At 38.3% G+C, this 25,334-nt stretch overlaps 1 protein-coding gene across 1 annotated transcript in view; it reads left to right on the top strand.

The window, feature by feature from the left end:
- The first annotated feature begins 19,920 nt into the window (after positions 1 to 19,920).
- The window catches only part of trim2a (tripartite motif containing 2a), a 50,557-nt gene continuing 45,143 nt past the window's right edge, over positions 19,921 to 25,334 (top strand). Inside the window, exon 1 of the mRNA XM_056459521.1 lies at positions 19,921 to 20,023. The gene's annotated coding sequence lies outside the window, so the exon portion shown is untranslated. The remainder of the gene's footprint in view (positions 20,024 to 25,334) is intronic.

Raw genomic sequence — 25,334 nt, forward strand, 5'->3', positions numbered from 1 at the left:
AATCAATCATGCCATAGCATACTGTATTGCTAAAGACATGATCCACATTTACACAGTAGCAAAACCAGGATTTCTGAAACTGATGAAGACAACAGTTCCACTTTACAAAGTTCCCTCACAGAAGTTTTTCTCTAAGACAGAATTACCCAAAATGTATAACAGTCTAAAAGAGGATGTTGGCAAGCGCATAGCCCAGGGAAAATGGTATGGAGCAACTACTGACCTATGGACCAGCAGTGGAGGAAGTGGTCATCCATACATCAGCTTCACCATCCACTACCTCACAGATTGGAAACTTCAATCAAAGTGCCTGGGAACACAGTTTTTTCCAGAAGACAACACTGCTGACAATATCAGTGATTTTTTTGATAACATGTTGCAGGAGTGGGGCATCAACAAAGAGTTTTTTGTCAGTATTACAACTGATAATGCTACAAACATGAAAAAGGCATTCGAGACCACCTCTACCGGCCAGTGGTTTGGGTGTTTTGGCCACAACTTGAATCTGGCCATTTCTAAAGCTCTGAAAATTCAGAGGGTGGACACAGCTGTCCGAAGCTGTCGACATTTGGTGCAGGGATTTTCAAGAAGCTGGAAGAGAAGAAGAGAGCTCAGAAATAAACAAGAGGCCTTAAATGTCCCTCAGAGGTCACTCATCCATGATGTAGTCACTAGATGGGGATCGACACAGAAAATGCTGCAGAGGTTTATTGAACAACAGCAGGCAGTCTGTGCTGTACTGGCAACAGAGAGAGGCGCATGGCATTTGATGCCAAAGGATGCAGATATTGCAGTCATTGAACAAGTCTTGCAAATCCTTCAACCACTCAGTGCTTTTACTGATACTTTGGCTTCAGAGAGCAGAGTAAGTCTGTCAGCCCTGAGGCTGGTGCTAAGTCACATCATCTCAGACATTCTTGAGGTAAAAAATGAAGACAGTGCCCTAACCATAGACCTGAAGAGGGTAATGAAGTCAGATCTTGAATCCAGATACAGTGTTGATGCAAAGAAGGTGATGGACTTGACAAGCTTCATTGATCCCCGGTTTAAAGGAAGCTTTTCTGATGACCTTGATGCCATAGGTCAACTGCTGTATTGAGGAAACCTCAAAACTGGCAGAGATGACAACACTGAGTGAGGGAGCTGCCCAGACAGAGCAAAGCAGCACAACCCTCCCCGCCCTTCACTCACACACACACACCCACCTCTGAAAAACAGCAGCAAAGCTTGGCCACCCTGCTCAACAAAATCACCTCCACAAGGCAGCAGAGAGCAGAGGAGCAGGAGGGTGAAGGCAGCATGAAGTCAAAGAGTGAAGCTGAGATCAAACTGTATCTTTCTCTGCCACTAATAAAATCAGAGGCAGATCCATTGCAGTGGTGGAGTTTGCATGCTGAAGAACTTCCTCATCTTGCTACCTTGGCTGAGAAGTTTCTCTGCATTCCTGCAACAAGTGTTCCTTCAGAGAGGGTATTTAGTGCCAGTGGACATATCCTCTCACCTCAGCGTTCAAAGCTCAAGCCAGAAAAAGTGAACATGCTCACATTTTTGCACTTTAATCTCATTCTCAAGGACTAAAATATGCCAGGCAGCCCAGAAGAGAACCAGGAATTGGTTGAAAATGTTTATTGTTGATTCTTTAAAAATAGTTTTTTGCTCTTAAATCTATTTAAAAACATATAACAAATTTTGTTCTTTTGCAGTTTGCACATATACTTTGATATAATTGCTCAAGTTTACTTTTATATTGTGTATTGTTTTATTTATACTTATTTGTATATAAATGTTTATATACAAAGTTTAAAAGTACTTTTAGTTAATTAAAAAGTTATTAAAGTTACTAAGTTGAAGAAACTGAAGTTTTTTGTGTTTTTTTACCTGTTTCTCTAGTAAAATTACAATATCGTGATAATACCGTATACCGTGATAAAAGCTCAATCAATTAATCGCAGCATGAAAATGTGATACCGGCACATGCCTAATGCACATAATAAGGTATATGACAAAAGCATCTGTGCAATATCACCAGGCGTGAGAACACGGCACAGTTATCGTTAAGAGATTCATTAATGAATTCATGTCAAGCAGTGCATGCAGGGCTGGTGAGCGGTCCTCTGTGTATCTTTTGGTCACTCAATTATGCTATAAAAATGTATTTTCTTGTGATAACGGGATTTCATTGAGACATGTGTTGATTTCAAATGCAATAAATCTGTTTATAAAACTTGTAGTAACACAGCGATAACTGGTGGGTGTTACTAAATTTTGGCTGGTGCACCTACATTTTTAAAGTTAGAAGCACCAGTGTTACCAAGCAAAAATGTTAATTTCGAGCCCTGTAATGTATAGTAAATATAGTTAAAATATTGTGAACAGCTTAAAAAAAAGCTATTTTTATTGTTTGTATATGCTTTGGTAGTGGGGGTCGCGAGTTCTTGATGATCTTACAATGGGGTCGCTGGTTTAAAAGTTTGAGAACCACTGATCTTGTTGACTGCCTTATTTTTGTTCAATCTCTGCGTCAGCTGGTTAAGCACAGAGACGTGCTCCTGGCCCTCTGATCAGCTTGCTGGCGCCTTGAGAGCAGGGTAGAGCTTCTCCTTTCTTAGAATGGAGCTGCACTCAGTTTCCCTATGGCTCCCCTAGATCTTATCATGAGCGCACAAGGTTAGAGCTGGTCTGTCTGAGAGAGGTGATACAGTGGTCCCACTGAAATATTTTTCAGAGGCTCCTGGTACATATGGCATCCGCAGCAGTGATTGCACCACTCAGAATGTTACACCACTATTGTTCATCTACACATTGGATTGTTCGTCGCTGGCTTTATGATCTGGTCTTTGCATTGGCACCCTCCCTGGATAATTCCCCTGAGGAAGGACCTCCTTTTTCAGGGACAGGGCACCCTCTAGAGACTTAGCTGACCTATCGACTGCAGTGGTTAACACCATTACTGAGGTTACAGCACCCGTATAGGCCATGTCCCCTGGGATGAGAGTACATTCAAAATGGAGTGTCGCCTTCTCTTGGGTGTTAGCATGTGGTGCCTCTGTAACATACATCTGTAGAGCTGCAGGCTGGATGACACCTAACACATTCGCCAGATTCTACAATCTTCGAGTGGAGCCAGTTTCCTCCTGATGGCTGGGTAACATCGGTCAGTTGAGAGGAAACTACGCTTGGTGCCAAAAACGCTTGCTGCCCCATTTTCCCTAACCTGGAGATGCATGTGCTTATTCTGCTCTGCTAGTAAGCAGCTTATCTATCGAACCCTAGAGAGTTTCTCCAAAGCCCCCAACACCCGACTTGAAGGTGGAGTCAAGTGCTTGGACCATTAGGTTACCCTCGCTCCCTGAAGGAGAGAATGGAAGTCGTGCTTGGCTCCTCAGCAGTAAATCCTGGCTTGCTCTCCTTTATAAGCTGACCAAGCTGTGAGGCTCTACACTTACCAATTCATAGGGATTTCTTGGCTCTTTTTCTTACTCTTCAGAGTTATTGTCATTTGGCAATTCCCAATAATGCTAAATGTTCATTACGAGGAAATGAGGGTTACAACAGAAACTAAGACTTTCTTTACCTGGTAGCTAGTGTTATACAGTTTGTGTAACTCAACAAATAAAAGTAAATACTTATTTAGTTACAGATAAATTATGTAGTTCACTCCAGGTTTTTGATACTTCATATAAAAAATATATAAAATATTATAGTTTAAACAAAATTTTGGCTAAATATTCAGGTTTAATTAAAATGTCAGCAGCTGAGAATATTGTATCCTGGATCTTTTTGCTCAAACATTGTAGGCTTTCTCTATGATTTATTAATATTTTTCACCCAGCTTACAATCAACTGAATAATTCATAAAAGTGGTTTTACATTTAGCATATAGTGAGAGTGCTCTGCAAGTTGAATCTTGAGTGCTGTAGGCAGCCTTAATAGTCAGTCCTTCGACAAGACGTTTGTAATTCAGTACAAAAAGGACTGTTAGAGACTGCTGTGTATCTACACGGTAAGTTTTAAAACCTTTCTAATGCATGCCATGCTCATGTTATAATTTTAAAGACAATCTTAACACTAAATGTTCTTAATTATACTATGCATGTGTTTTTGTTTTTTGACAGTTGTTGTTTTTGACAGTATTTTCTGTTTTTGTGTGTATGTAGTTTTCAAGACAAAAACTACAAATGTGAGAGTAAATGACAACGTACTGGTACTCGGATTTAAAATAGCCTGTGTATATTATAACTGAACTACTGATTGTTAAACAGAACAATATCAGTTTTGCTTAAAATGTACTTACTTTTGACTTGGGATTGAGGTACTGTAGATTAACTCATTTAAATTTGTAACCAAAGATTTGAAATTGAAACAATACAAATTTATTTTTTAAATGATATATAAGATCCAGCTTGGTTTAAAGCTGCCTGATAACAGAGTGTCTAAAAATAACTTGTTAAAGAAAAAAAAAACAGCAACATCAGGGTTTGTTTAAATAATGAATGAGATATTTCTGTACACATAGCTCTCCCACTAGCCCTACTGCTTCTATTGTTCGGTGTTAAATAATCTTACTTTACTTCTTATATCTACTGTGCTTTATTAATCTTCAAGAAAATGTTTTAGATAATAAAACCAATCTTTATAATGTTTTCTTTAATGTTATTCAATGCTATGCAGAAATATTTCAAAGAAATGCTGTATTGTGCTGGGCTTTGTTATTAGATTGCAAATGGGACACAGATACTTTAAACCATTTTAACATAATGCTAATGTCAATAGGTATTTTAGGATTTTGAAATGTAATCAACATACTGCACATGTAATCAACCCCTGTCCTGCTGAGTTTTGCTCCAACACTAATCAAACACACCTGAACAAGCTAATCAGTGTCCTTAAGATCACTAGATAGCTACAAGCAGGTGTGTTTGACTTAAGGTCGGCTCTCACTGTGCGATTTTTTTTTTTTTATAATCCTGAACAATTGCAGCATGTCAGTGCACGAGCATGGCTCCCATGTCACATTGTAAGATCTCAGCTGTCTCAGCTAAAGTCAGACTGAACAACAATGAAGATGTGCCAAACACGAAAGAAAACTCCCCCGGAGTTTGACATCATCCACCTGTGACACTTTCACTATCCTGCGTTCTAAAATGATTCCTCACAGCAAACGTAAACAACCTGTAGCGGCAATTTTGCACACGGCATGTCTCAAAAATAAAACCAGAAAGAAAAAAACATGTTTTGACATTTCCCTGCAGTTATCTGAATTGTCGCATGGGTTGCCTCATCAAATTCGGCGCTCCTATTGGTTCTTGGATTAACGCTCATCACAGCTGTTGTCACACTGCAGAAAAGTGTCTGAAATCTTCTGACACTGCCAGAACTTTATCGGAGGAAAAATCTGATTGCAAGGGGCACTAAGCGGCTGTCTGTGAACATGTCAAACCAACGATCAAAGATCAGCATATTAGCCTAGGATTTTAGGAATCTTTTAGGAATTCCTAAATTTGTCTCAGATGACAAAATCATGGTTGAAATTTCACAGTGTAAGCAGGGCTAAAGTTTGGAGCTGAAATCTACACAGCCCTCCAGGACTGAAGTTGCCCATCGCTGTTTTAAGCAAACAGGCTCCACAAAAGACCAGAAGTCCTAAAATCCTCAAAAATCTAAATACTCTCCACACACTTATAATGTCCCACATGTATATAACGTTCTATTTGTTATGTTTGTTTTATTTGTGTTTCTATTGCACACACTTATAGTTTCCTTAGAATGCTTATGGTTTTAGATAAGTCAACCTTTAGAGACCCATCTTCTTGTGTTGTATGCACTCACAGAGATTATTTTTTTCCCCAAAAATAAGTTTGTATTTATTTGAAGAACGTTATATACAGTACATGAAAAAATATGCAAAAAAATGTATAATACAAATTTTTATGTGGACTCTCCCTTTAAGGAAACTTAAAGTCCTCCTCTTGTCTGTATTTTTTGCCTTTATTATCATAAGACAGTGAAGAGAGTGACAGGAAATGATATTGGGAGAGATGGGGATGGGATCAGGAAAGGTCTTAAAGGACTCAAACTTGAGATGCCGGCAGCACAGTTACAGTAAATGTCAGAACACTGACCACTAGTCTATTGGCCTAGCCGAGGTCTATAATAGTTTTGAGTAGGCATGGGCCGGTATAAGATTCTGACAGTGTGATAACCTTGGATAAAAAGATCACGGTATCACGGTATTATGATTACTGCTTTAAAATATAGATTTTTTAAATGTCTGGGTAAAAAACCAAACCTTTTATCCCCTTTGAACACAATATTTTTTTTTTTTTTGAAAGTTTATGATATTTTGGAGCAGTAAACACGTCAGGCTATATAATTTAAATGAATCATTGACTTTTGCTGTCTTTATTAGTTTCAAAAACAGATTTCTTCACAATTTAAAATGACATCTTTAGACCTCTTTTCTGCTGGAGATACTGTTGTCCTAAAAAAATGTAAATTAAAAAAAATCTTACACATACCTTATGAACGGTATTACAGAAAATTTTGGCGGTTTTAAAACCTTGACTTTTCCGAATCGCGGAATACCTTGAAAATGGTTATCGTCCCATGCCTACTTTTGAGTGCTACAGTAATATAATTAGCCAATGGTGGTACTAAAACTATAATACTAAATAGTAGAAACAACTCAATATCTTCTATTTCTACAATGATTTATGGGGATTTTGATATCTTCAAGGTTTAGGAAACAAAAGCCGAGTGGATTGGTGCAGTTCAAAATTCTTGTGGTTTTTTCTTGTGTTTTGCCAGGACAGATTTCTGCTAATTGTCCTCATGTTTCACAGAACCTTGAAAGAATAAACAGATTACTCATTCTATCATAAACAGAGGTGTGAACCTACACTGGTCTCACGGTTCGGTTACATGCCATCAATTTGGTTCAATTCGATATCACAGTGTATTGACGATGCTTTCCATACACTATTTTATATTTTACTTCACAGCACAAGATTTCTTGCATTAAAATGTATAATTTATAAATACATTTAATATGTTAATCAATGTTGCTCTTTAATACAAGCAGTCAGATATATTAACACACTCAACAGAAACGGCTGCGATTGGCGATCTGGTGCTGTTCACCGATGAGTGACACTGAGTAATGGCAGCGACAATCACAGCAGGTCCATGATAGACAGGGTGGAGAAAATTCGCTCTGCAGACGTGTGTCTGGATCCACAAGTATCGCTGTAACAGCTGAGAGAAGAGGAAAGGTTACCTCACGACAGCAGATCAAAAATCTACGGTGAGAGGGAGAGGGGCAGAAATTGAGTTTTCAGCTTTCATTTTCTAGGGGCTCCTGGGTTCTGCTGTAACTTCAATGTCAGCGAAAGACTGTCCAGCAAACACTCACGCAGTGAATTGAGCACACAATTTTATTGCACACAGTTCAATAATTCTCGGTAGGATAAACTGTATTACTGGGCAATGCTGGACAAGTCATATTCACATATTTTGTGACATACAAAATGTAGCCGCAAGCAAGTCTATCACATTAAGCATTGATGATTCCCCTTTAGAAAGGGAACTTTTACGTTGTGTCACTGACATATTGGGAATCGCTAGATGACCAATCACTCTGAAGAGTAACAAAACTGGCCAATGAATGCTTATTAGTTGGCAGAGCACAGCTCCCGCGGGTGCAAGCAATCATAATCAGGCATGTCTATTGTCAGCACCTGAAGGAGAGCAAGCCAGCCTTTTCACTTCAGAAGCCTCACCGATTGACTGAATAGAGCATCTGCCAACCTGTTTCTTTGAGAAAGCAGCATTCAGCATCCAGCGCAGGCAACAACACAAGTAGCTGCATTCAAGCTGGATTCATCTCCTGTCCCCTGGGCATTTCGCTGGGTGTCTAAAAGAGCAGTTTCAATAAACAGTAGATTTTTTCTAAAAGAGCAACATGGTCAAGCAACACGTCTTATTCAAGATGTTGTTCCGACTGTGCATTTCTGGGTGTGGTGGTTTCCTTTTCACAGATTATGGGCACAAGTACTGAATAACATTTTTGGGGGTTCTGCATGTGGATACAGTGTTTGCAGATAGCTCATGTAGTAGCCCCCAATGAGCCTACTAGCACAGACTCTGTGCAAAGTCAGGGATGACGAGAAACAGGTTTTGTTCGTTGCACCTCTGTGGTCCAACCAGACCTGGTTTTCTAAACTCACACTCCTCGCCATGGCCCCTTCTTGACAAATTTCCCTGAGGAAGGACCTCCCTTGTCAAGGACAGGGCACCCTTTGGCACCTGCACCCAAATCTCTGAAACCTCTATGTGTGGTCCATAGACAAAGCATGGCAGAATTAGGTAACCTTGGGATTTCTCTTTAGTCCAAGCTGATCTCTATTCGAGTCACTCGACTCAATATTGTTAAGAATTCTGTCCCTGAAGACAGCTATGCTGGCCATGTTGGCATCAATCAAGAGGATTGTGGACCTGGAGGCATTTCACCCCCGAGAGTGAGAGTTCACTCAAAGTGTTGCCTCCTATTTGGTGTTATTACGCGGCACCTATCTAGCAGACATCTGTAGAGCTCCTGGCTGGGTGACACCTAATACATTTGCGAGATTCTATAATCTTCGGGTGAAGCTGGTTTCCTCTCTATTACTGGGTAACTCTGGTCAATCGGGAGGAAACTGAGCTCTGTTAACAAAAATGCTTGCTGCCCTACTCTCCGTAACCCAGAGATGTGTGCTCTTATTCCACTCTGTTTTGCGAGTTCCCCTTCTGGCAAACCCTAGAGAGTTCCTCCAAGGCCCCCAACACCCAACTCAGTGAAGGAGCCGGGTGTTTGGCCCAGTACGCTTTCCCAACATACTGTCATATTTCCAAAATCCCAAGTGTACAGTTAGCTAGGTAAAATAACTTGTATGACCCCTAAATTCTAAATTATTCCCATATTCTGGTATTTAAGGACCTGGAAATGTTGGAAGGTGGCAGTCACCCGAATGTGAGAGGATGCTGACATGCTTTGCTGCCACTACACACCATGATACATTTTAATGTGGTTTTAATGAGCTACGGCTCTATTTTTATGACTCGACTTTACCAACTTTTGGACATTCATTGTCATTTTGCATCTACGTGTATGATTGGATTTATATGCTATTCTTCATCATCCTACCTGCTTGACCTGGTCTCATGACTGCATCCGACCCCTTGGCTCGCAATGTGGGCTAGTGGTCCTCTGGTCTGTAGTTTCTATTTGTTTGCACTGTCCTAGCACTCGTCCATCAAGCTGTGGCAGGCTTGCTACACTACACAGCTCCCGAGCTTCACTGACTTTGTAGTCACCTGTCTGGAACTCCGCCGGCTGTGCTCCATCTCCACCCAGACATCACTTTCCTGCCTCGCCAGAGATACACCCACCGTGAATCTCGCCGTTATTTCACCTGTGATTTCCACCATGACAACTCTAAAGCAATCTGTTCATTTTGGTCCAGTGTTTGACGCACTGCCAAAAAGCACCAGCTAGCAGTCCGTTGATCACAGCGTATTAGACAGTCTAGCCAGGTCAGCTTATATTTCCCTTAACGTTACACATGAAACCTCCTTTGTCAGACTCAGCCTACTTAACATCTATTCACTTACAAGCAAGGGTGATCTCATCCAGGATCTCCTCAGCAACCATAAGTTTGACTTGTTTTTTACCCAAAACTTGGTAGCAGCCTCATCAATATTCACAACTTAATGATCTCACTCCACCTGGTTTTGATTATATCTGTCAACCTCGCGATAGTTTATCGTAAGAAGTGGAATGTTTTTACATGTATCCATTCCTGTTTTTTCCTGATTTCGATCCATAGTGTGTAAACTGCCAGGACCAATTCTCACCATCATTACTACTGTGTACAATCTTCCTAAACCTCGCTGCCTTACTTACACATCTTTATACTCTATCACCAAATGTAATACTTCTAGGGCACTTTAAAATACATTTGAACAAAAATTATCACTCTCCAACTAGAGAGTTCTTCATGTCTAGATAGCTTTGGACTCAAAAAAATACTCAAATTTCCCCACTCATACAAAAGCTCATACTCTATATTTAATATATTGCTCTAGTCTCATTCCCTCTTCCTGCACAGCTGATGAACTCCCCGTGACATAACACTTTCTCCTCTTATTCAATGTCAAGCTCTGTCTCTCCATAACCAAGTCACCTCATCACATTTCATTCAGGAACATTAATATCGACACCCTTGTTTCTTGTACTGATAATACTTTAATTCTGCACTATTGCTGATTATCTGCTTGCTCTGTATAACAATGACTTATCCAACATCCTCAATTTTCTCACTCCATTAAAAACCTGTCACTTTTTCTTATACTTTTTTATGTCAGTTTTTCTCATACTGCTCCCTGTTTTACCCCTGAATTATGCTCATTGAAAGCTAAAAGTTCGCCATCTTGAGCATCTGTCATAAAATTTGTAACACAATCCACAAAGAAATGTACAAATCTCATATATTGCTTTATAAGGACATCATTCAAACAACATCCACCTATTACTCTGATATAATAGCTCCAACCAAGGCAACTCCAAGACTCTCTTCTTGACTTCTCTTACTTTATAAAATTCTTCAACCGTCAAATTCTTTAGTATTGGTTCTCAGAAATCGACTTGAAGGACATATATTTTACATGAGCAAGCTCTCCCTTATGCAGAGCATCTCATTCCTTGGAATGAAGCTGAACTCGGTTGCTATTCTGTTTCACCAACGAACATGCTACATAAGTTTGTCAGTAAAACAGTGCCGTCATGCCACTCTGATTGTTACATTTGACACCACTTCAGCTCTGGCTTTGGAATCAAGTTCCCAGATTTGCATGGCAAGCCCACACACACAGGGTGACAATCCCTCCGCTGTTCCAATGTGGAACAATGAGGTCCTTGGATGAACCATGTATTACTACAGGCTAGTGATGCTCTGATTGATCGGCCACCGATCACGATGGGCCAATATTTGCTAAAACGTCAAATTACTCGCACAACTTTTTCACACGTGCATGCACAGCGCACGGATAAACAACAGCAGAGCTACCACTAACATGATTAGGCATCTTAGAAAATGCCATACAACTAAATATGCCGAGTATGAGAAGTATGATTAAACGACGTGAACCATACAGTAGGGATAGTACAAGATGGAAAGACATTGCATTCAGATTTATGGAATTCATTTATCTTGATGAACAACCTGTGATATAAGGAGGACAGACGCCTGTCCAATGTCCCCGCAAAGCTTAAGAGCACACTTTATTGAGTATTTATTTACATATTACTTGTGCTTATTTTTTTAGATACTAGTATCTTTTCCATTAAGTACTAGTACTTATTCATTAGATACTAGTGCTTATTCAATTGATACTAGCCTAGTACCTATTCTTTAGATAGTGCTTTTTAACAATATGCTAGTGCTTACTCAGACACTAATTCATTTTATTAGATACTAGTCCTTATTCATTAGATAAAAACTAGTATATATTTAATAGACAATAGTCCTTATTTTAATAGTGACTAGTAACTATTCTGTTGTTATAAGTAACAGATGTAAAATTTGTCCATTGATTTCTGTAACCTGAGAACTGTGACACTGACAACTGGGTTCAGATCCAAATGCAGGTTTAATGAGGGGGTCAGGCAAGCAATGGTCAACACGGGTGCAAACAGATATATGAAGGAAGTCCAGAATCGTAGTCAAAGTATCAGGTGAGAGGTCAAAAGGCAGGCAGGGATAACTAGATTAACAAGGCTAAGGTAAACACACGGAAAAACAAGACAAAGGAAACGTGTTGTAATGTCACTTACGTAAACAAGACTCAGCCACTGGAGTGAGTGTATGTGCTGCTTAAAGCTGCGGTCACACTTGACTTTTCTTCCCATAGACTTCCATTCATACGCTCGCAAATGCGTCAGACCGGAAACGCAAGGTCATGCGTCAAGTTTCGCAGGTTGCTGTGGTGCAAAGTTCAAGCTTGGTGAACTCTGACCTGCGAAATCGCATCACTTGACTGCGCAAGACCAATCGAAGATCAAAACCTCTCTGGACAGAAATTTAAAGAGCCCATATTATGGGTTTTTGAAAATGCCCTTCCATGTAGTGTGTAACACAGCTCTAAGTGAAGTGAAATATCCAGCTAAGGCTTAAATCTGTAAGTGTACAGTGTTTAAAACTATTGATTAATCTATAAAAGAGTCGATTCATAGTGCTTCAAACGAGTCGTCTTGATAACGAGTCATTAGGTGTTTTGTGATGACACGGCTACGAAACACAAGTAGTTGCGCGCGCAAACCCGGGAGATTTGAAACCTGCGGCCCCGCCCACTAACAGATAAAAAGTCACACACACACACACACACACACACACACACACACACACACACACACACACACACAGAGAGACACCGGTGGAATGAAGTCACGCTGTGAAGATGGATATTATTGACAGTTCACCCAAAGATGAAACCTCAGCAATATAGCCTAGCCTTGAGCAGTTCGAGTGCTTCTGGAAACTACATGCTTACAAAGAAGACTTCATCGGTTTGTTAAAGGAAGGATCAGTAAAGACTGTCAGAACCTGGATCAGTGGATCATGAATCAGTTTTGTCCTCCATTTCACAAGTGTAAGTACGTGCGATTAAAAATGTTGCCTTATTTACTCTAGCTTGCAAATTATGTATTTAGTTGTGTTTTGTTACTCTATTCTCATATCGCGTGTAAAGCCACATTGAAAATGCGACGCGTGCCGCTTTGTTTACGGATCGTCAGCTTTTCCTACACACATGCAACAGTCAAGTTTCAAAATAGTTCAGCTCAGGTTCGAGGTGAGGTGTCTAAATTGCACCCTGCAAGCTGAACTGGCGCTCTAGGCGTGTGTGTCGTGTCCTCGGGGAGGAGTGTAATGTGTGTGTGTCTCCTCTGAGGAGGGTTGTGTGTGTGTGTGTCTCCTCTTAGGAGAGTAATGTGTGTGTGAGTGTGTGTGTGTGTGTGTGTGTGTGTGTGTGTGTGTGTGTGTGTGTGTGTGTGTGTGTGTGTGTGTGTGTGTGTGTGTGTCACCTATGAGCAGGGTAACGCTCTAGGCAAAGGATGATCACGCCGCCCTCAACCCGATAGTGAAAACGAAAGGGACCCGTTAGTCAGGTGAGGACCGGGGGGGTGTCGCGGTTGAAATTGAAGAGGGGGGGGGATGGTATTCGCGGATATAACTGAGGACGCGGGTGGTGAGGGAGGTGTCGCCGACGACGCCGCGCCCTCTCTGTCTCGCGCTGAAGCCTTGTCCGTGTCGACCAATCGCAGCAGGCTGTCATCGGTCCAATCAGCGCAGATTAGCTTCGCGCTGAGGAGGGGTTTGGGAACAAATGAATCGTTGAACGATTCATATGGGAGTCGCTGGGATAATTAGGTAAAATTAAATGCAGATTATAAGACCATGAAAGTCTTTTTTGACCTTGCATGCATATTATACTGTTGTTGGAGACCCTTACAACCAAAATATGACCCTATTTCATGTATAATATGGGCCCTTTAAAACATGGAGCAAATTGCTCGCTTTTTTAAATCTCTAATCATCTTGTTTAATCTCGCCCCTTTTTGCAGCGCCGCACGACAGAATTTCGCACACACAATCTCTGGTGTGACCGCAGCTTATGTAGTGTGTGTAATCAGTCCTAGACAATCCTCTGGTGGTGTGTGTGTAATCAGTCAGAATGAGGAAGCATGTGTGTGTGAGCGGAGTGCATGTATGAAAATGTAGTACATGAATGGCGGATTTGTAGTCCATAAGCACTTGTGTGTGAGATCCAGCGATCTATGAAGTTCAGATCGCTGGTGATCATGACAGATTTCTATGGGATCTGTCATTGAGATATCAAATTCAGTTTTGACTAGTATGTATTCCAGCTGGGACTAGTCCATATTTTTATATACTGCTAGTTAATCATTAGGTACTGGTACATATTAATTAGATACTAGTATATATTTAATAGGTACTAGTACTTATTCATTAGACACTAGTTCATCTGGTTGTTCCTCCTTATTTTCCCTAGGCAAGGTTTCAGGTGGCGCCCCTTCATATTGCAGTAAATTCCACTGGTAGTGTACATATACTAATAAGAAACTTATTAGCTTTGCCTTGAACATCTTTTTATTTAAATAAAGCAATTGCACATTCAAAATACTTAGAAAGTAGAATTTGCAAAGGTGGGACTGAGAAACCTTTATAAATTTATAAATTATAAATTATAATTATAAACATGTGATTTAAAGAATAAAATAAGATGTAATAATATAAATGCAAAACCAAGAAATACATGCATGATGTAGACTATACTGTATAATACACAATGTACGTTTTCTGATATACAAATTGTATTAGTAATTCATATATTAGTAACAATTTAAATTTTATTGTCATTACAGTGAAATGCTAATTAGCGAATGCAAAGAATGAGTAAACTGCAGTATAATATACCATGTGGGAATGCTATGCTATGTTCTAACATTAATAATGTGCACTTTAACACTGATGTCAATTTTTTTGATAAACGCACTTTAAACAATATGAACTGCAATACAACAAACAGCTAGACTTGGAAAATGAAGAGCATTTTCATTGATTATTACAAGCTGGGAAAATGTTAGATAGCCATGCCATTGCAATTAATGTTATAACACCTCCAGAATAGATCAAACATTTACACATTTGCCTGAGGAAGGAATGATGGGGGTAGTTACATTATTATTACTATTTTCCATAACATCTATGCCCTTCCATAATATTAGCTGACTTTAAAACTAACAGAGAGCTAGCTATTTATTGATTAGCAAACCATGTTATGCCATGTCAACACTGGGATGTAAAAATAGGGGAGAGCAATTAGCTTCAAATGATAGAAGACATAGAAAACATTAGAAAATATTAACAATAAAATTAAAGGATTAGCCTATTAAAATTTATGGCCTATACTGAAATTAAATCAAGTTATAAAATCTCATTCACTTTTTACTGTATTTAAATATTGATTAAAGTTACTATAGTTATTTAGTGAAGAGCAGCTAGTCAATCTCTCATTTTGATTTGTTTGATAACAGAGGTGTTAATGTAAGAATGCACAGATCTATCAGCATTTGATTAACCGTTTATGCCCATTAAAAACATGTTTACATGTTATTACGTGTATTTTTCTGTTTAAAAACACACCAAAGCCTACAGAAGCTTATCTGGGAACAGTTTATCATATGGAGCGCGTCCGTCAGACAACATGCATACACCGATTTAGAGTTTAAGACGATCGACACACAGCTTTAATGGAAAGAAAGTGAATGCAGACGTGTTTATATTCATTTCTACGTGCTTTTAAGCCTAAATAAAGCTAAAGCACAATTCTCTTGAACAGCTCTTGCAGTCATATCACATTTGAGATCGGCTGTGAGAAAGGTACTTTCACTTTTCATAAAAAGATTAGAAATACGGGGGAAATAGGGGAAAATACTTAAACGGGATAATAGCAGGCAAAAACTGGAGGGTTGACAGGCATGTGTCATGCTAATGGTTAATGGCGTAATGATAATAATAATAATCATCTTCATCGGTTTCAGGGCTCATCACAGTACAGAAACTGCATTAGTGAAAATAACCAATGATCTACTCTTAGCTGCTGACCAAGGGTGCATCTCGCTATTAGTTTTACTCTATCTTAGTGCGGCATTTGACACCATTGACCACAGTATCCTCATATATCGCTTAAAGTCTACAGGTGTCCAGGGACAGGCTCTACAATGGTTTAAGTCATACTTAGCTGAACGTTACCAGTTTGTGAATATTAATGGACAGCCTTCACAAGTCAGCCCAGTAAAGTATGCCTCAAGGATCAGTTTTAGACCCTTTGCTGTTTACAATACACTTGCTACCCCTGGGAGACATTATTAGAAGACATGGGATCAGCTTTCACTGCTATGCAGATGATACTCAATTATATATTTCAACTAAACCTGACGAGATGTCTGAACTATCTAAGCTAACTGAGTGTATTAAAGATGTTAAAGACTGGATGACCAACAATTTTCTTCTCTTAAATTCAGACAAAACAGAATTATTACTTATTGGGCCTAAATCCTGTACACAGCAGATATCGCAACTCAATCTACAATTACAGGGATACAAAGTTAGCGTTAGCTCTACTATAAAAGATCTGGGTGTCATATTAGACAGCAATTTAACTTTTGAAAACCATATATCCCATGTCACAAAAACTGCTTTCTTTCATCTGAAAAAATATTGCTAAGTTACAAAGTATGCTATCCATCTCAGATGCAGAAAAGCTAGTCCATGCTTTTATGACTTCTAGGCTGGACTACTGTAATGCACTGCTTGCTGGCTGCCCAGCATCCTCTATTGACAAACTTCAATTAGTACAAAATGCAGCTGCCAGAGTTCTTACAAGGTCTAGAAAATTTGATCACATCACCCCAATATTATCCTCCTTACACTGGCTGCCTGTTAAGTTTCATATTGAATTTAAAATATTGCTTCTTACATATAAAGCTTTAAATAATCTAGCTCCTGTTTTTTCTAACCAACGTTCTGTCTCGCTACAATCCAACTCGCTCTTTAAGATCTCAAAACTCAGGGCTTCTGGTAGTACCTAGAATAGCAAAGTCGAGTAAAGGAGGTAGAGCCTTCTCATTTATGGCTCCTAAACTCTGGAATAGCCTTCCTAATAACGTCCGAGGCTCAGACACATTCTCCCAATTTAAAACTAGATTAAAGACTTATCCGTTTAGTAAAGCATATACTCAATGCAACACTTAGCGGGTTTCCACACAGGTTTCTGCATCTTGTTTATGTATACTATGAACAGCAGCTACGCTAATTATTCTGTTTATTCTCCATTTCCACCTGGGGATAGTCTTCCCGAGGCCCTCAGACTATGCAGAGTCACAGATTCGATCCAACACCAACGACAAGATGATCCCAAGGTTTCCATATCCTGGACTAGGCCGTATCCTGAGCAGCTACTGTGGTGGTCATGGAGGAGTGGAGAGCATGAGACTGATTCCTGTGATGCTCCAGGAACAGACGAGTCTTCGCTGAGGCCAGCTTCCAGCCTCCGCCGCTGAGACTGCAGCTCTGCACAAGACGTTTGGCCAGCAGAGAAATTAAAATGGTCGTGCCCAACTGAGTCTGGTTTCTCTCAAGGTTTTTTTCTTCACTTTAACCAATTGGTGAAGTTTTTTTTCCCTCTCCGCTGTCGCCACTGGCTTGCATGGTTTGGGATCTGTAGAGCTGCGCATCGTTGGAATTGCTCTTCAGTGTTTGGACTCTCAGTAGTGATTTTTAAACCACACTGGACTGAGCTAAACTGAACTGAACTTAAACACTACAAACTGAACTACACTGTTCCAATTTACTATGACCTTTTATGTGAAGCTGCTTTGACACAATCTACATTGTAAAAGCGCTATACAAATAAAGGTGAATTGAATTGAATATCGAAACATTACCTCTGTCTTTGTCGCGTTTTTCCTCCTCTAATTTTCTTTTTACTTCCAATACGCACCAGACAGTTTGGGATGTTTTGACATGTTGAGCTTGATGTCCCATTAAAAAAATGAACACCGTGTAGCAGGTAAAGTGTAATCATTTGGAAGAGGGGGCGTCGTTGGCGAGTAGGTTATATTATTATTAATAATAATAATACTTAGGTTTTGCACTATGCAATTAAATTAATGTGAGCTTATTCTTTTCTGAAGTCATAATACCAAATACCTTTAGGAATAATGAAGTTACACTTTTTTTTCTTCCCTCATTTCTGGCGCCCCCCTGGATGTACGGCGCCCTTAGCATTTGCCTATACTGCCTATGCCACGGGCCGGCCCTGTTTATCTGCCTTGTTATTTAGAAAAGAAGGCATGGGCTTACAGCAGCTTACTACACTACGTTATTTTTTTAAATCTGATGTAGTTGAGGAACACATTCATAATAATAACAGAAAAAAACACTTGCCATAGTTTTGTCCTTTGTGGCAGTAGCCAGTTTTGGTGTAGTTTTACATTTTGCTGCCAATTATAAAATGTAATCGGTGTATTAAGAGGCTACATCCAATTAAGTTGATCTGATGTTTGTTGATCTGCCTGACCCCTCTATGTTTGGAATAATTTTAAGTTTCTCTGCCTTATTTGAAAAAGATGGCCTGCAGTAGCCTTATATTTTCATTTTCTAAAATAAACACTTGGTGGTTCTACAAGATCTTGACTGTAGCCTATTTCTACAGTTTTATATTATATATTATAATACTGCAAGTGTTTCCCAGCAAGCATATTTTGTTTTAAAAAAAAAATCTAGATATCTAAACTTGGTTTTTTAAAACAAGGTTAAATTTGGACTTTTAGAGAAAATCTAATTAACGTATAGGCCAAAACTAAACTTATGCACAAATACACAGGAATGAATGACTACACGTACACACAACATGCTGTTTTGCTGCTAAAGAGACATGTTTTCTTATATTGACAATAATTGAGCTGCTTAATGTCTTTTAATGTTTTCAATGTTAATCGTAGCCTAATTAGAAGTTTTTTTGTGCAGCAATTGAATCCAAATAGCTTAATTGTAATAATCTCACATTACAGGTTTGCTGTATTTGGATCAAATAAATAAAAGCAAAAGTCTTGTTAAACTAATGTTAATAATTACAAAATTAAAATTATCGTCACGTATAATTCGTTGACCTTGCCAGCACTGTGGTTCGTATCCATCCAGCACATACAGATTAAAATTTGACAAAAATAAGTTCCGTATTTGAAATATTATTGAAATAAGTGTTTGGGTTACTAATTTAATACAAAGGATGTTTTGTGTAATTGTGTACAGATTTACCTTAATGGAAATGTATTGTTCGTCCAAGTTCGTCCACTGAGACCGTGTTCCATTCTATGACGAATAGAACGTTCTGGTACATCCAAACGATAACAGCTGCAGGTCACATGTCAATTAGCCTATGGCGTGGCACATTCGCCTAGTACGTACTGCTCAACCAATCAATGAGCAGTATAAATCATGGACATGCTTGAATGATTCAGTCCGAACAAAAGAGGGCAGAAGAGAATCTCTTGAACAAAAAATATCGCTATTCTTTGAAAAACATTTTACATTTAGAATAAATAAATCATTAATAAAAATTATAAAACATGATCGAATAAAAAAAGTACAACCAGAAAGACACAATGAAATAGTTTTTTATAGAACTTATTGATGTCATTAAGTCATTAATGGAGTGAAACGAACCACTACTGATAAAATATTCTAAAACTGTCATTACGATTTGCTTTTGATAAAACAAGCTATTTTTCATTATTAAAATAACATTTTGTCCATTTAATTGCACACTGTATTAACCCAGTAAATTTGACATAGCCTAATTATAATTTAAACTCAATGAATATTAATGGAATTAATTTAATATAATAAATCATTACTCCCTGAACATTTAAAATTGACATATATTTTATTTATTAGGACATAAAGCAGTTTGAATGCAGGGCATGTTTTTTTTCCACGTCTCAAGAATACATGCGTTCAACAACAATAACAGACACACACACACACATACACACAACCTCAACAGTTAAATCCTCTCATCCCTGCTGTGTGGTCAATGTCAGTGAGAGTTTAACCTTATTTCTTGCAAACCCGCCCTCATTTAAAATAGACCTTTGCGATTGGCCACATGCCGCGGCTATTCAAAATAACCCCGCCTTCACATTCAACAGAGTCTTCTTATTGGCCGCTTTCTGTTTCTCCTCCTTTTGCCTTTTGACAGTGGCAGACGGCATAGTGAGTTTGTTATCCGTGGCTCACGTTTCATCAAGACAGAGAGAGATGAGAGGACAGACAGACACAATCTGACGACTTTATTTGCTGCAAATAATCGGCTTGAGCAGGAGTGCAGACATGGAGATCACGTAAGTATTTTTAGTCATGGAAAAGCGATAGACGGCGCAGAGAGTAGCGTTTTCTTCTATTGCTTTAACTTGCTTTCTGTTTCTACGATGCCAGCAACATGTGTTGGAACTTACTGTAGGCTGCTGTGGCTGTGAATTGTAATAATATTTTGAGAAAATAATCTGCATTATAGAGAATTCTGCAACTTGTATTTGACGTTTGACGTGACGTTTCATATTGAGGTAAAGTTGATTTTATATTCGAACATTTGTTCAGTGACAACTTGTGACTAGCTTCCTATATTGTTTACCATGGTACTTTGAATATTCGGCCTGAAATCACATGTAAATATGACTTCAAAAACAACTTTAGCACTATTTATTTGACTGTGAACCATGTTGTATTTTTGTCATTGACAGCAAAAATTACTTTAATAAAAAATATATTAAGAAGAAAGTCCGAATGTACTAATGTGAAACCAACTTTATCTCAATACATTTCTTAAAGTAGGCATTCATACCGCATATAATGAGCAGGGACTATGATTCAAATATGAGATGATTCTTGAGATGATTCTTGCCAACCTGACTTAATCTTTAGCTTAATTGAATTCTCATTCCATTTATGTTTTCTGTTTATTCATTCAGCAGATATTTAATTGAGATTTACTAACAATAGTATCAACACCACTTTCAAAATACATCAACATGACTACAAACAAGCCGTTTTATTTTGCGGTAATTCATTGTAACATGACAGCCCTGCTCCCTTCCTGGACGTCTGGAAAGAGTTTATCTACACTTGCAGACTGTGCACTGACGCCTGTTCAAGGAAAATATGCCACTCTGATATAAGATGATGTGTGTGAGTGAGTACTGGTGTTTTTATCTTTTCAACAGTTAGATAGACCTTGGTTGGTGCTCCTTGCTGTGCTATTGTAAATCACTCAGGGTTTGCAACTTTTATCATTGCGATTGTATATAATCACCTCAAAATGTTGCCACACACACAGAGAAAGAGAGCGAGAGAGAGAGAGAAAGAGATTGTTGTGCTAAGTTTTCTATATCACCACATTACGGTCAAGCCAGCAATTTGTCTAAATTAACACATAATTTCAGACAATCATTGTTTTTCTTTGCCCAAAATTACTGTCATAGGAAATGCAGATCATAAACAAGATAGGTCCACGTTTTTATGCTGTAAATCACACACAGTCAAGCAGATACTGTAGGCCTCCTCAGGAAACTGATTGGCCCAGTGTCCTGGTTTGCATACAGGAAGGCAGTGGCTCTTGATATTTTTAGTGGCACTAAAGACAGACTGTGGTCTATATTATAACACTTATAGAGACATAAAAGACTAAACTAAAGTGGCTTGTTATCCATAGCACTAGGATCAGAAATAACTGTAACATGTATGCTTGACTGTGAAACAAAAGTTTACTTATGTAAACTTATGCTAGCATGATAAATGTTTGCAGAGAAACAAACAAATGGATAAATAAATACTGTATGCAACATGGTTGAACATTATAGGGATGGCTCACTTAAAAATGAAAATGGTCAATGTTTAACTACCCCCAGGTTGTTGCAAACCTAGTTGATTTTCTTCTGCTGAACACAAAATGATTTTTTTTTAAGAATTTAAGTAACCAATCAATTTCTAGTTTGCATTGATGCATTGACTGCATTGTTCCTATAGTAATGGATTTGTATCTCTTTAAACTTTTTACAGGTGATTTATTTAAACACTCATAAAAACACAAACCATATGTTCAAGATTGCATACTGTCTGATAGTACAGTATAGTTGTTAACAGTGTTTAAAGACCAAAGTAAGTGTTGTTTAAAATAATAATTAAATTATATCTCATGTAAGTTATCACACATGCAAAAGATGTTCCACACTACATTTAGGGCCCTATCATACATCCGGGGCAATAAGGCGCAAGACGTGTATGATGCGATTTGTTGCTATTTTCATACCAGTGTAACCCTAACTTTCATTTTTTTCCACCATGTTGCTTAAATTGCAAATCTATTTGTGCTGCTTTGTAGACTCACTATAAAGGAGTTTATTGCTTTTAAGGAGGTGTATTAAGGCGCATTGTTGGCATGTTGCTATTTTGACAAACTGAAATGGACTGCTCCATTGACTAACTAAAAGCTGGTCTAAAGTCCAGCGCAGAGCACGTTAGCGCCTATGCAGATCCAAAACGTTTACACATTGCTTAAGACACACAGGATGTACAGTAATACACAAATATATTTACATATGAAAAGAATTAAAGAACTAAAATGTTACAAAAATTATTATTATTATTATTATTTGTTTATTTATTTTCACTACCTCCATGTCAGGGGGATGTTTACATTTTATTCATGACGATTTGCATTTGTATGATCTTATTATTAGTAGTATTATTTATTATATGCATATTTATATTTCTTTCAATAAAAACTCATTTAGATTTGTCCATCTGTCGGGTTTTGGAGACATGTGCTCTATATGTGGCATAAGAATAGGATGTGTGTTTGGATATAACTTTTTGACCAAACTTTGTTATTATTGTTCATTTGTTGGTTTGCAGGAAATTAGAATTGAATTTAGAAATAGTTTTGAAACAAATCTGAATCTAAATGAAATTTAAATATGTACTGTAAATGGATGTCTTCAGGGTAGTGTGTACAACACCGTTTTTTTTCCCACAAAAGTAAAGGAGTAAAGCAAAGAGAGTAATGTAAAGAGAAAATAAAGTAAAGAGAAAGTTCATTTTTCATCCTCACATAGATGCTCTGTTTAACTGTTTTCTTGCTAGTGAAGCATTCGGTTTTTCCACTTACAAAGTCTGCCATGTAAATAGCAAATGTCCCTTGGAGTGATGCAACTGACTCTTAAAGGGAATGGGAGATGAGACTGATTGCTTTAATGCATGTTATACTCTTAACACACACATAACATTAAGAGAATAAGCACAACCGTTGTTAGAGCATGCGTTGTTGCGCAAACTGTATTTTTCCGTCCTTAAAATAGCAAAAGTTGATTCGGACACAACCTTATTGTTTTTGAACCATACGCTTTAGACTTTGTGCTTAGATCATTAAAATAGAACCCTTAGGCCCCGTTTACACTAGTGCGTTTTAGTTTAAAAACGGCGTTTTAGAATGAAAACGATCTGCGTCCACACTAGCATTTCACCCAGCATTTCTGAACAGCTCTCCATCTACACCAAAACACTGAAAACGCACATCACGTGACCACACACACACACACACACACACACACACACACACACACACACACACACACACACACACACACACACACACACACTGGCATGCGCTGCAGCATATCTAGCCAGATGAGAGCTGTGCTTGTTGGAGTGTTCATCTAGGATCCACCGGTGGATCTAATCTCACTATATATTTGTTAAACGTGATATTTAATTCGTCTTGTTGTCTAAACCTAACGACATATTCCCCGACTTTGGTCTTTTGAATCTATTACTTGTTCTCAGGTAACGTGTTTTGGCTGAGCGCAAAGATAAGTTAATAATTATTGTAACCACGTAGATTCTGTATATTGACTGATTGCTTGCCGTTATTTCCTATAATGTATAAACTTATTGTAAGTTATACTTTTATAATGGCCGTTATTGATTATTAAAGCTGATATTCAGCGAAAGAGAGGGTATGTTTTGTATTTTCAATGAAAATGAAAGGAGGCAGAGATGTTATAGGCTCTGTTTTGTTATCAATACGCATACAGTGAAGATGACGGTCATATATGCAGCATGGCGCCTAAACATTTCTGCTGTCTGTTAAGTTACTAATATCAAAATAAAAATATCAGGTCCTTATATCATGTTTTCATTTTATAGTTAAGATAGTGAAACAACATACATATCCAGAGTGATGTGAACATAGTTATAAAGTACAATGTTCCCTTTGAAGATTTACCGACATGTCCTCGGGAGTCTGTTTGAACTTACAAGGAGAGGATGCAGGACTGAACTGTGTGTGTAGGCTACTTTATATTGAGGGAAAGCCCCAATCAGAGAGGCGAATGTCTGCAGCCCTGCCTCTTTTTTCAGATGTCTCCGTTTTCCCCCATCCACACTGAGACGGAGCAGCAGCGTTTGAATGAAAACGACCTCAAAAAACTTCAGCGTAGTGTGGACGGATTGTGTAACCGTAGCAAAACTTAAGCGTTTTAAAACGAAAACGCATTAGTGTAAACAGGCCCTAAGTCTCTTCCTCCTTTATTATCTAATGCTTGACATCTGGCTGTAAGCAAACAAATCTTGAATCGTCCATGAGTAATGATTTAAATTGTCAGCTCAAACAGAGAAGCGTTTGCATAAGGCAGTTCAGAAATGATACTCTCATTTGTCTATACTGTAGATGTTTCACTTCAAATGGAGGAAATGAATTGATAACATGTAGGAGCCAACAAGTGGATCTTAAACTGGCTGAAATAAAACAGTTTTATCATATATTTCAACTGATTGTCATTAATATAATGATAAAGCAAACTTCTATGAATACTTGCTGTGTAAAAATCAATATAGCATAGGCGTATGGTAAGACTGACAGATATTGCAGTGCATCGACATCTGTCATTTGTAAATGCTGAAATTGTTGTGAAGCCTATACTACAGCAATGTGAATACTTTCACGGTTATAAGACCTGTAAAAATTATCTTGGAAGAGTTATAGCAGGATGCATTAGTAGATTTTATTTTATTCTGTTTTGGTTTTGCTTTTTGATGTCACTTGTGCTACATTTGTTTGTTTGTGTCTGTCAGTCAGTCAGTCAGTCAGTCAGTCAGTGTGTGTGTGTGTGGGTAAAGCCCTGATGAGATGACTAGTGCTGATGAAAGTGGTGGAGGAGGGGCTGTGTCAGAGAGTCGGTCTTGTGTGACATGGTGTGTGATTGACTGTAAATGTATGGCAAAGGTCATATGTCTGTATGGTGTCTGTGCATGCACCTGATTTTCTTTCATCTTTTTGATTCACTGAAGTACTTGTTTGTGTTTGGATATAATCATTTATTTTATTCTTTTTCCATGCCAATAATTTACATGTAGCATTGTATGACACATAATTTAATAACTAATTGTGTAACAAACAGGCATGGGATGATAACCAGTTTCAAGGTTTATCTGCGGTTTGAAAAAGTCAAGGTTTTAAAACCGCAAAAAAAATGGTTATTGTTTCTAAGGTATATGCAAGATTTTTTTGTGTTTTTTTTTTTTTTTTTTTTTTTTTTTTTTTTTTTTTTAGGACAACAGTTTCTCCAGCAGAAAAGATGTCCAAGATGCCATTTTAAA

The sequence above is a fragment of the Danio aesculapii genome, chromosome 1, assembly GCF_903798145.1.
Source record: "Danio aesculapii chromosome 1, fDanAes4.1, whole genome shotgun sequence".
Classification (NCBI taxonomy): domain Eukaryota; kingdom Metazoa; phylum Chordata; class Actinopteri; order Cypriniformes; family Danionidae; genus Danio; species Danio aesculapii.